We start from the raw sequence: 10,858 nt of genomic DNA, 5'->3' as shown, positions 1-10,858 counted from the left end.
AATTGCAATCAGGGACATTCCTAGAAATATTAATGAACTATTTCCTCTTCCATAAACTATGACACAGCTGCACATGGGATTTAATTCAAGGGAATTGATTTTGAATGATTACTTTATCCAAAATCTTTAAAATATCAGCTCTAAAAGAGCAGGCCAAATCAAAACACTATTTTAAAAAATTTGTATGTTGATTTTTAGAGAGAGAGGATGGGGGGAAGAGAGAGAGAGAGAGATAGAAAGAGAAAGAGACATCAATTTGTTGGTCCACTTATTTACGCATTCATTGGTTGATTCATTTATATGCCCTGATTGGGTATTGAATGCACACTTTGACGTATCAGGATCACACTCTAACCACCAGAGCTACTGGCCAGGGCAAAACACAATTTCCTTTAATGTAAAAACAAAAGTTATAATATCTTGGTTGCAAACTTGCCAACTCTTTAATACATTTTCAGTGTTCAGGACTTTAGAATCAGAGCACCTTACTAGATATCACCTATACATAAGGAGATGATAATAAGGAGAACATTTCTTGAACATATACTACATACTTGTCACATAGAAGTTAAATTACCTGCTAAAGGCTTTACATTTATTCTCTCACTTAAGCTTCTCAGTAACCGTAAAGGGTAACTATTACTGTGGTCCAAATTCTGTAGATGAGTAAATTGAGGCTTAGAGAAGTTTTGTGGCTACATAGACTTAGATGCAGTATATACATTCAGACAGGCATTAGAGCCTGTCTACACATTAGTTATCATGTAAACTAGAAACATAGCACTTTAGAGCTGGACGCAGCCATCCCACCCAATGCCTTCCTTTAATAGATGAGGAAACTGGCACCTTAAAGAAGTGGGGTGGTGTGTTCTAAGTCACGTGATTAGTGACCAATCCCAGGCACCACACCTCAGAAGAGTGCCCTATACTGGTTCACTGAAAACATTTCCCTTTTTTTTTAAGTCTTACTTCTGACAATGCATTTTGCTAGCAGCTTCTCAGCTGTTCAAGGAGAGCTGGTTAGCTGTGGATTAGCACAGATCAGCTCTAAGTGGAAGGGGCAGTACTGTGTAACAGTGAAGAATCCTGGCTTCATCACTTACAATCTTGGGCTCTCTATGCCCCACTTTCCTTATTAGTAAAGTGGGATAACACCTTCATAGGATTGTGCGTACATATGTATATATGTACAAGGGCAACACAATGAAGCCTCTGCATAAATATAAGTGAGCTTAGATAACTATCCGTTATAATATGGGGGAAAGTGGAGTTGGAGGTGGGGAAAGAGGGACTGTCTCCATACTATACAAGTAGCACTCTGGCTGGACATTGAAGCCAGGTGGCTACCCAACCACTTTCCTGATACCCTCAGTACTGTATCTGACATCTCTGTTCACTGCCTGAGTTCCAGTCTGCCAAAGCTACCACCTTTGCACCTGCCACACAACCACCAAGCCATTCCCTGCCTTCATCTCTCCTCTTTGAGATCGTTGGGTTAGGCACCAACTTTGCTGGCAACTCACTGTCACTGGGCGTTGATTTATTCCTCAATTAAACGAGGAACAACCAGTGAGAGTAATATGTGTGAACTAGTTTAAGTATATGTTAAACAGAATTTTATAGGTGGGTCTAAAAATCAGACAATATTTTTCTGGGGAACGTGTTTTGAGTTTGATAAAACTAAGCAACAAAGGAATTTTTGAAATATAATCCCTTTAACCTGAGAACTTCCCATGACAACTGTGCAGTGTGGAAGGGAGTATTTTCAAAGAATAGAGCTGGGGATTTTGAGATGGAGGTGGGGGCATATAGTGTTTTTGCTCAGAAACTGTATTTTGAACAGGAGAGGTTGGAAGCTAGAACCATTTGAGGGGCTGAGTCCTGAGCATTCTACTGCCTTTCCACATAGATTCTTACTTTGATGACTTAGAGCAAATCCAAAGTGACAGCTGACATGATGCTCTGGTCCTGAAGGTTGCCACCCTGAAGTAGCCTAGATGTTGCTGTAGCGTCCATGATAGGTGATAATGAAACTAAGATGTGCAGGGCAGGCATAAAGAGGGGTAATGATCTTTTTTTATTTTAATTTTTTTTTAGTTGAGGGGAGGGGACATAGTGAGGCAGACTCCCGCATGCACCCCGACCAGGATCCCACCTGGCAACCTTGTCTTTGCTGATGCTCCATTATCAAGCTATTTTTAGTGCCTGAGGTTGACGTGCTCTGACCAACTGAGCTATCCTCAGCACCTGGGCTGACGCTCGAGCCAACTGAGCCACTGGCTGTGGAAGGGGATTAGGGAGACAAGGAGGAGAGGGAGGAGAGAAAAGCCGGTGGTCACTTCTCCTGTGTGCCCTGGAGAATTGAACCTGGGACATCCATACACTGGGTCAACACTTTATCCACTAAACCACTGGCCAGGGCTGATTTTTATCTAATTTAATTTTTCATTTTTATTAAATTTATTGGAGTGACATTGGTTAATAAGATTATATAGGTTTCAGGTGTACATCTCTATAGTACATTATCTGCGTCTTGTACTGTATACCCATCACCCAAAGTCAATCCATCTTCTGTCACCATATATTTGTCCCTTTTTACCTCTCCCCCCTCTTCCCCCTTCCCTGTGGTAACCACCAAACTGTTGTCTGTGTCTATTAGTTTCAGTTTTATATGAGTGATATCGTATGGTACTTAGCTTTTTCTGACAGACTCATTTCACTTGGCGGGGAATGTTCTCAGAACCTGAGGTCAACAAGCTCCTACCATCCTTTAGGGAAGCCCCCCCCCTTCCACTTCTAGTCTCTGCTTTCTCCTCATCCCTGTTGATAAACTTAGTGGCTGTTTCACCTGGCTGATGACTAAAAGCATCTGGGGACCCAGGAGTTATGCTGGTGAGTGTCCCTGGGATGTCTCAGTGATTAGTCAGCTTTGGCAATCGCTGGTTGAAATCAGAGATCTGAATCACAGGCAGATGTGACTGCTGCAGAGTGAGTGCAGAAGCGACTGGCTGGGTCAGCAAGAAAGAGTAAGGATGGCGTCACCTGTGTCTGCTGTGGCTGTGCCCTTATGCCCTCCAAATCAATCTGGTATTGTCTAAAATCCGTGAATTAATCAGCCAACCAATTAAAGAAATATGTTGAACCAGGCTCCACGCCAAGCACTGAGAGTATTATCTGAAAAAGACCCAGCCGTGCCTTTGAAACACTCCCTCCTCATTGTTAGGTCAGCTCTACTCCTTCCCAGGAAAGTTGACTTCTCTCTATCACTTCTGTGCTGTGGTCCTACCTGTTCACAGAGATCCTCTTTTTTCCTTCACTAAGCACTCGTTTTCAAGTCCTTATACCTTTCTCCATGAATTTTGCTCATCCTGCAGCCCTCTGACACAATCCCTCACACATCCCTCCTCTTCAGGGTACATTGTTATTGTTGTTGTTATCGTCTGCATGTGTGCTAGTCACAGTGTTGCTGTTGAAAGAAAAGATATTATTTATTTAAAATTTCTTTTCTTTTTATTTATTCATTTTAGAGAGGAGAGAGAAAGAGACAGAGAGGAGAGAGAGACAGGGGGGAGGAGCTGGAAGCATCAACTCCCATATGTGCCTTGACCAGGCAAGTCCAGGGTTTCGAACCGGCGACCTCAGCATTTCCAGGTCGATGCTCTATCCACTGCGCCACCACAGGTCAGGCAAGATATTACTTATTTAAACACCCCTGTACCTCCCACTCTTGACCTTCTAAGAGTGATGAGTTTGAAGAAAGAGACTGCTGTGCAGTCTGGGCCTCCATCAGGCCATAAGGAGGAAGGGGCGGGGGCTGAACTTCGCTTCCGCTTTAGGGGCCGGCCACAAGCCCAGCAGCTGGCAGAAGGCGGCACTGTTTTCAAAATGATCTGAGGGTTGCCTATGTCCAATTGCCATGTCAAATGGGGGCACCCTTTTACAATTTGTCTGCCCGAAGAGGGTGCCTTTTCTAATCAACAGAGTTGAATTACTGCCAGGTGCTAGTTGAATTGCGCAACCTTTCTCCGTGGCTTCCTTCACTTAAAGCCAAATGCATGTAATAAAAATAGGCTGAATTTACAGGGTTGTTTTTTTTTTTACTAAAAGTTTTCTCAGATCATGTATAACATACGACTACTAAAATAGAATCAGCAATCCCACCAGGTCAAGAAGTTCAGGATTTTTCCGCTTAGAGAGATTGGAAATGCTGAAGGGCTGTGAAGAGTGAAGCCAGTACCTTCTGTAATTAGTTAAATAAGTTGCTGATTAAAGTTCTCTCTACTTCAGCAGGGAAGACACCTTGCAGAATCACTTGTGAACTCTGATGTGAAGGTTGAGGCCATCACAGAGCTGGTGTGCACTGTGGGGAAGTAATTAGATCAGAATTAGAAGCTGTCCAGAGAGCACCTGAATTAAACACAAGAGACGAGAGACCCCAAGTATGGAAAGCACTTCTGCTTCTTCATCTTTCAACTTCCCTTCTTCATCTTCAATTTTGGTTAATGAGTGCTAAGATGGTGTCAGCATTCAGTTTCCAGATACTCTTTTCTCAGAAAATAGTCTACAGGTTGTGTAGCTGTTTTTTTTGTTTGTTTTTGTTTTAATGCTTTCTATGGACTCATTCCATTAAATATTCCACTTTCACACTTGCCTTTACTTTCAAAATGCAATAATAGGGGGAAATAACACGCAACCCCGTTATATTTTGTGAGAAAAACAGCTGTTAGGCTTTCTTGTGGGCTTACCGGCTGCAAGCACTTTGCCTGATTGGTGCGTGGGTGCGTGGCAGCACCACCTGTGTGTGGTCTATGTAAGGCCATGGTGCTTTCCCTGGGCGGCGATTCTCCCAGATCGCTCTCCTGCCACCATGAGGTATGGTTTTCCCTGCTCCCTTGCCCTTCAATTTGCTCACCTGTCTTTGTGACCCTCCAACAAAAGGGTATGGCCTGAAGCTTTCCGGCTCCACCGTTCCTCTACCGTCTGCCCGAATCCAAGAACCTGCCAGGCCTCAATCACTAGCATTACATATTTCTAAAGCGTTTCATGTAGCCGTACTTCGGAGATATTGTGGATTTGGTTCCAGACCACCACAATAAAGCAAGTCACACAAACCTTTGGATTTTCCAGTGCATATAAAATTTGTTTACACTATATTGTAGTCTATTAAGTGTTCAATAGCATTATGCCAAAAAAATTTACTATTCATACCTAAATTTAAATATACTTTATAGTTAGCCGAACCTGTGGTGATACAGTGGATAAAGCGTCAACCTGGAATGCTGAGATTGCCAATTCAAAACCCTGGGCTTGCCGGGTCAAGATACAGATGAGAAGCAACTCCTATGATTGATGCTTCCCACACCCCCTCTTTCTCTATCATTTCTTCCTTCCTCTAAAAAGAAGCAATTCTATTTATTTATTTATTTATTTATTCTGTTTAGCCATTTCATATAGGAGGAGGACACAGAAAAATCCTCCCTCTTCAGATTATGGCAACTTTAATCTATCCCATAAACAGCCACTAAAATCTATTATTAGTAAAAAAAAAAAAAAAAAAAAAAAAAAAGCAATTTTAAACATCTTTAAAAATACTTTATACTTATAAAAATGCTAACCATCATCTGAGCTTTTTTTCAGTGAGGTGTAATCTTTTTGTTGATGGAGAGTCTTAATTCAGTGTTGACAGCTGGTCACTGATCAGGGTGGTGGTTTCTGAAGGTTGGGGTAGCTGTGGCAATTTCTTTTATTTCCTTTTTTTTATTATTAAGTGAGAGGGAGGGAGACAGAGACAGATTCCTGCATGTGCCCTGAACAGGGTCTACCCGGCAAGCCCCCTACCAAGTGATGCTCTGCCCAGCTGGGCCGCGCAGCTCTATTGCTCGGCAACTGAGCTATTTTAGTGCCTGAGGCCAAGGCCATGGAGCCTTCTTCAGTGCCCAGGGCCAAGTTTGCTTGAATCATTTCAGTCATGACTGCAGTTTCTCTACTGTCTGCCCGAATCCAATGTGAACCTGCCTAGCCTTGGCCACCAGCATTACATCTGGCATAGTTGGCAGGATTCAGAGCAGATCGGTATGGAGCTACCAACACCCTTGAAGGGTGGGGTAAAGGAGTGGTGGCTGTTCTCCAGTGTATGGTTTCCTGTGGCTGTCCTTTGACCATCTGTGGGCTGGGTATTTTTTACAGCCCTTCGAGAGGAAACTGAGAACTCTGTGCGAGAAGCAGCCCGAAGTTGAAAGCTCCAGGGTGAGATGTGGAGCGAGCAGCAACAATGGCATGAGCTGGAATGGTCACTGGAGAAAGAGCTGCAGATCCGAGAATTGCAAGCGACAATGCAGGCTGAGAACCAGCAATGGCATGAACTGGAGTGAGCACTGGAGAGGGAGGCTGACCAGGTTCGAGAGTTGCATTGTGAGGTACAGGCTGAACACCAATGGTGCCTAGAACTGGAGCAGTCTCTGAAGAAGGAATAGTGGGTTCATGAGTTACATTTTTCCTTGTAAGCTGAACTTTGGCAGTGACAGCTGTTGGAGAAACAACTGCAGGTTTAGGAGCTCGAGAGTCTAGTTCAGGAGCTTGAAAGTCCAGTTCAGGAGCTCGAGAGTCAGCTTCAGGCTGAGAGCCGGCAGCCTCAGGAGCCAAAGTGGGTGTGGAAAATGGAGCTGTATTCCTGCCAGCTGACTGGCTCTAAGTAGGTGGAAGTAGGCGTTTCCAACTCCTCCCCTTCTGAGGGGGAGGCTCAGACTACAACTGCCATCTGCAGATTCAGAGCCCAGCCAGTGATCGCCAAGAAGGTGAAATCACAGCAGCAGGGTCCCTCAGGGGCAACCACAGCCTCCTCCACAGGTAGTGGAGCACTCTGTGTCTGGCCCTACACCCAAGAAGAGCTGATGGAGTTGGGGGCACAATTCAGGCAGAAACCCTTGGAGCCACTGACAACCTGGTTACTGGGGTTGTGGGACATAGGGGTGGATGGCATCATGCTCCCAACAGAGATGGAGAAATTGGCCTCCATTACCACACACTCCTCCTTGAAGCAGCATCTTCAGAACTGCCATGACAACCCAGGAAACTATACTTCATTAGAATGGGTGATGGCTGCCATTTGTACTGTCTGGCAGAATTCTGGAGACTTGCTGGGGGCAGTGAGTTGGTGGCAGTGCTGCAGTGAGTTAGTAAAGGTTCTTTCGGGAACTAGGTATGAAGAATGCTGCTTTCCACCCAGGGTCCTGTGGACCAGATGAGGAAGTGTTTACAGCTGGGATGTGGGATCTTATTTTCTGCAGTGCCCAATCAGCCCTTTTGAGGTCACTAATGGCTATCCTGGGCTCCTATGTGTGACAGCCTATCAATGAAGTTTCACAGATGGTAGCAGATTTGGGGGAGTTGGAAGTAGCATGGAATCACAAAACTGTGAGGGCTGCTGCCCCTCCAACTAGCAAGAGGAATGGACCTGTGAAAGTTACCTGAACACAGGGGGTGGGTAGATTTAAGTTGTGACTGGGGCAGATAGGGAGAAATTGGATGGCAAGTCTAATAAGATTCTTTTGGAGCTTTGGCAGCAGCTTAAACTGGGACAGATATTCCAGTCACTGAGATGAATGACGCCAGCAGCTGCCAATAAAATAGTTGGTGCATGAGCAGCATGGTTGCAAGAGTACATGATGGAGACTGCTGAAGGAGAGGAGGGCCCCCAAGACCCGCTATTCCAGTTTGAATAGGGGGAAGGTCGAGGGACCTGTCTAACAGGGATGGGCGTGGACTGGAGGCCACACATACAACTGGCTATCCATTGGTCCCCTTCTAATGTACAATGGGTATTGGCCTTGGTGGATGCAGGTGCAGAATGTTCCCTTCTTTGTGGAAACCCAGAATGGTTTGCTGGGACCCCAGTGGCCATTGACGGGTGTAGGGACCAAACTGTTCAAGTGAAGCCAGTAACTATTCCATTGGGGATAGGGAGACTGCCTCCTAAGCCATATAAAGTATATGATTCCCCTATTTCTGAATATATTATGCTCACAAAAATTAGGGGATATTTTATTGCTTCATACTTATTTTGAAATATCCCCTAATTTTTGTGAGATGAATATTTACAGAATACATATTCTGTGCTAGGCACCATGCTAAACACCTGGAATATAAATAAAAATATCTTTCCTGCTCTTATTAAACACATAATTTATCAGAATGTACAAACAAAGAAACAAAAATATAATATTATATGAAATGTACTATGCTATTTAAAAAGACAAAGTACCACAGAAGTACATAGGACATGCATCCAACCTGGACAAGGAGAGGAGTCAGGGAAGGCTTCATGAGGAGGTGATGGGTGATGAGTATGCATTGTAAGTCACTGACTGGGTTTGGAGACACAAATAAGAGTTAGACTAGGAGACCTGTGAAGATAAAAAAAAAATTAGACATATTTAGAATATACTAGAGAGGTCTGGTGGATCAGAAACACTGTCAAATGGAGGTGGGACTGAGGGAGATGATGGGATCCAGGATGACTTCTGGGATCCTGCCTTGAACAGCTGCATGGATTGGTTGAGGTAGCTACTGAAATAGAGGACAGATTTGTGAAGGATGAAGGGTGGAAATTAGAAGTTTAGTTTTGGATGTGCTGAGTTTGAGATGCCAATGAGACAGCCAGGAGGAGAAAATGAGTAGGCATTTTGGATGTGCACATATCAATTTAGAGTAGAGAGCTTTATCTGAGATTAAAAATGGGTATCATCAGCTTCAGAGGAGCTGGATGGGATTACCCAGAGAGAGAGAGTGAAGAGTGAAGAGCAAAGGACCAGGACTGACCAAGTCCTGAGGAGCTTCACTAGCACATTTTGAAGTTAACAACGTAAACTGAGATGGAGTGGCCAGTGAAGTAAGTAGGAATCCAGAAAAATATACTATCATGAAATCTAACACAAATAATTTTTTAATGTTTATTTTATTGTTTTTAAGGAGAGAAAGGGAGGGGAGAGAGAGAGAGAGAGAGAGAGAGAGAGAGAGAGAGAGAGAAACATTGAGCTATTGTTGTATGTGCCCCGACCAGGGATTGAACCCGCAACCTCTGTGTTTCCAAATGATGCTCTAACCAACTGAGCTATCTGGCCAGGGCAAGACAAATAATTTATTTTTTTTTGTATTTTTCTGAAGCTGGAAACGGGGAGAGGCAGTCAGACAGACTCCCGCATGCGCCCGTCCGGGATCCACCGGCACACCCACCAGGGGCGATGCTCTGCCCCTCCAGGGCGTCGCTCTGCCGCGACCAGAGCCACTCTAGTGCCTGGGGCAGAGGCCAAGGAGCCATCCCCAGCGCCCGGGCCATCTTTGCTCCAATGGAGCCTTGGCTGCGGGAGGGGAAGAGAGAGACAGAGAGGAAGGAGGGGGTGGGGGGTGGAGAAGCAAATGGACGCTTCTCCTATGTGCCCTGGCCGGGAATCGAACCCGGGTCCCCCACATGCCAGGCCAACACTCTACCGCTGAGCCAACTGGCCAGGGCCAACAAATAATTTTTTAAAGAAGGAAGTTGTTAAGAGTTTAGATAAGATGGCAAGCAGAGATTTAATCATTAATTTTGGCAACATAAAATTTATTAGTGTATTAGAGTTCTTCAGTGAAACAGAATTGATAGAATCGACACTAAATATCTATCTACAAATACATTTGAAAAGATTGACTCATGCAGTTGTAGAGGCATGGCAAGTCCCAGGTTGGATTCTTGGTTAGGGCACATGAGAGAAGTGACCATCTGCTTCTTTTTTTTTTTTTTTTTTTTTAGAATTTATTTATTTTTATTTTTTAATTTTTATTCTTTTACAGAGAGAGAGAGTCAGAGAGAGGGATAGACAGGAACAGACAGACAGGAACGGAGAGATGAGAAGCACCAATCATTAGTTTTTCGTTGCACATTGCAACACCTTAATTGTTCATTGATTGCCTTCTCATACGTGCCTTGACCACGGGCCTTCAGCAGACCGGTAACCCCTTGCTCGAGCCAGCGACCTTGGGCTCAAGCTGGTGAGCTTTTGCTCAAACCAGATGAGCCCTTTTTCAAGCTGGCAACCTTGGGGTCTTGAACCTGGGTCTTCCGCATCCCAGTCCAACGCTCTATCCACTGCGCCACCGCCCAGTCAGGCGACCATCTGCTTTTTTCCCTCTCCCTCTCTCCCTTTCTCCCTAATCTCCTCTCACAGCCAGTGGCTCAGTTGGTTAGAGCATTGCCGCTGGGCGCTGAGGATAGCTTGGATAGTCTGAGCACATCAGCTTCAGGTGCTAAAAATAGCTCGATTGATTTAAGCATCAGCCCTAGATAGAGGTTGCTGGGTTAATTCTGCTTGGGGTGCATGCATCAGTCCATCTCTCTATCTTCCCTCCTCTCACTTAAAAAAATGCCGAAGGAAGATACGTTTAGGGTGTTTTTTATGTATTTTATTGTAATTTTTTTACTTGAGGAATAAGGACTGTAAATTATGAAAAATACAAAATAGATGTGATTTATTTAAGGATGATAATATAGAACTATAATAAACAGACCCATCTCAAAGTAAAAGAATGTGGCTTCAATGAAATGATTAATCAAATGATTGGTAAATGAATACAGTAGATATTTATGTGATTCCCTAATTTAATAAAGTTTTTCAGTCTTGATAGTAGTTTTTAAATTACATTTATAAATTAATAAAATTATATAGGTGTCAAGTGTACAAATCTATAATACATCATCTATATATTGTTTTGTGTGTTCATCACATGAAGTCAAATCTTCTTTTGTCACCATATATTTGAACCCCTTTATTCTTTTTTTTTTTTTTTTACAGAGACAAAGAGTCAGAGAGAGGGATAGATAGGG

The 10,858-nt window shown here is 43.8% G+C and overlaps 1 pseudogene; it reads right to left on the bottom strand.

Moving 5' to 3' along the window:
• Positions 1-5,427: 5,427 nt before the first annotated feature.
• Positions 5,428-5,553, bottom strand: LOC136336672 (small nucleolar RNA SNORA29; annotated as a pseudogene).
• Positions 5,554-10,858: the final 5,305 nt, after the last annotated feature.

This window comes from Saccopteryx bilineata, chromosome 4 (genome assembly GCF_036850765.1).
Source record: "Saccopteryx bilineata isolate mSacBil1 chromosome 4, mSacBil1_pri_phased_curated, whole genome shotgun sequence".
Taxonomy (NCBI): domain Eukaryota; kingdom Metazoa; phylum Chordata; class Mammalia; order Chiroptera; family Emballonuridae; genus Saccopteryx; species Saccopteryx bilineata.
Note: the sequence above shows the minus strand (reverse complement) of the source record. Positions and strands in the feature narration are given on the sequence as shown.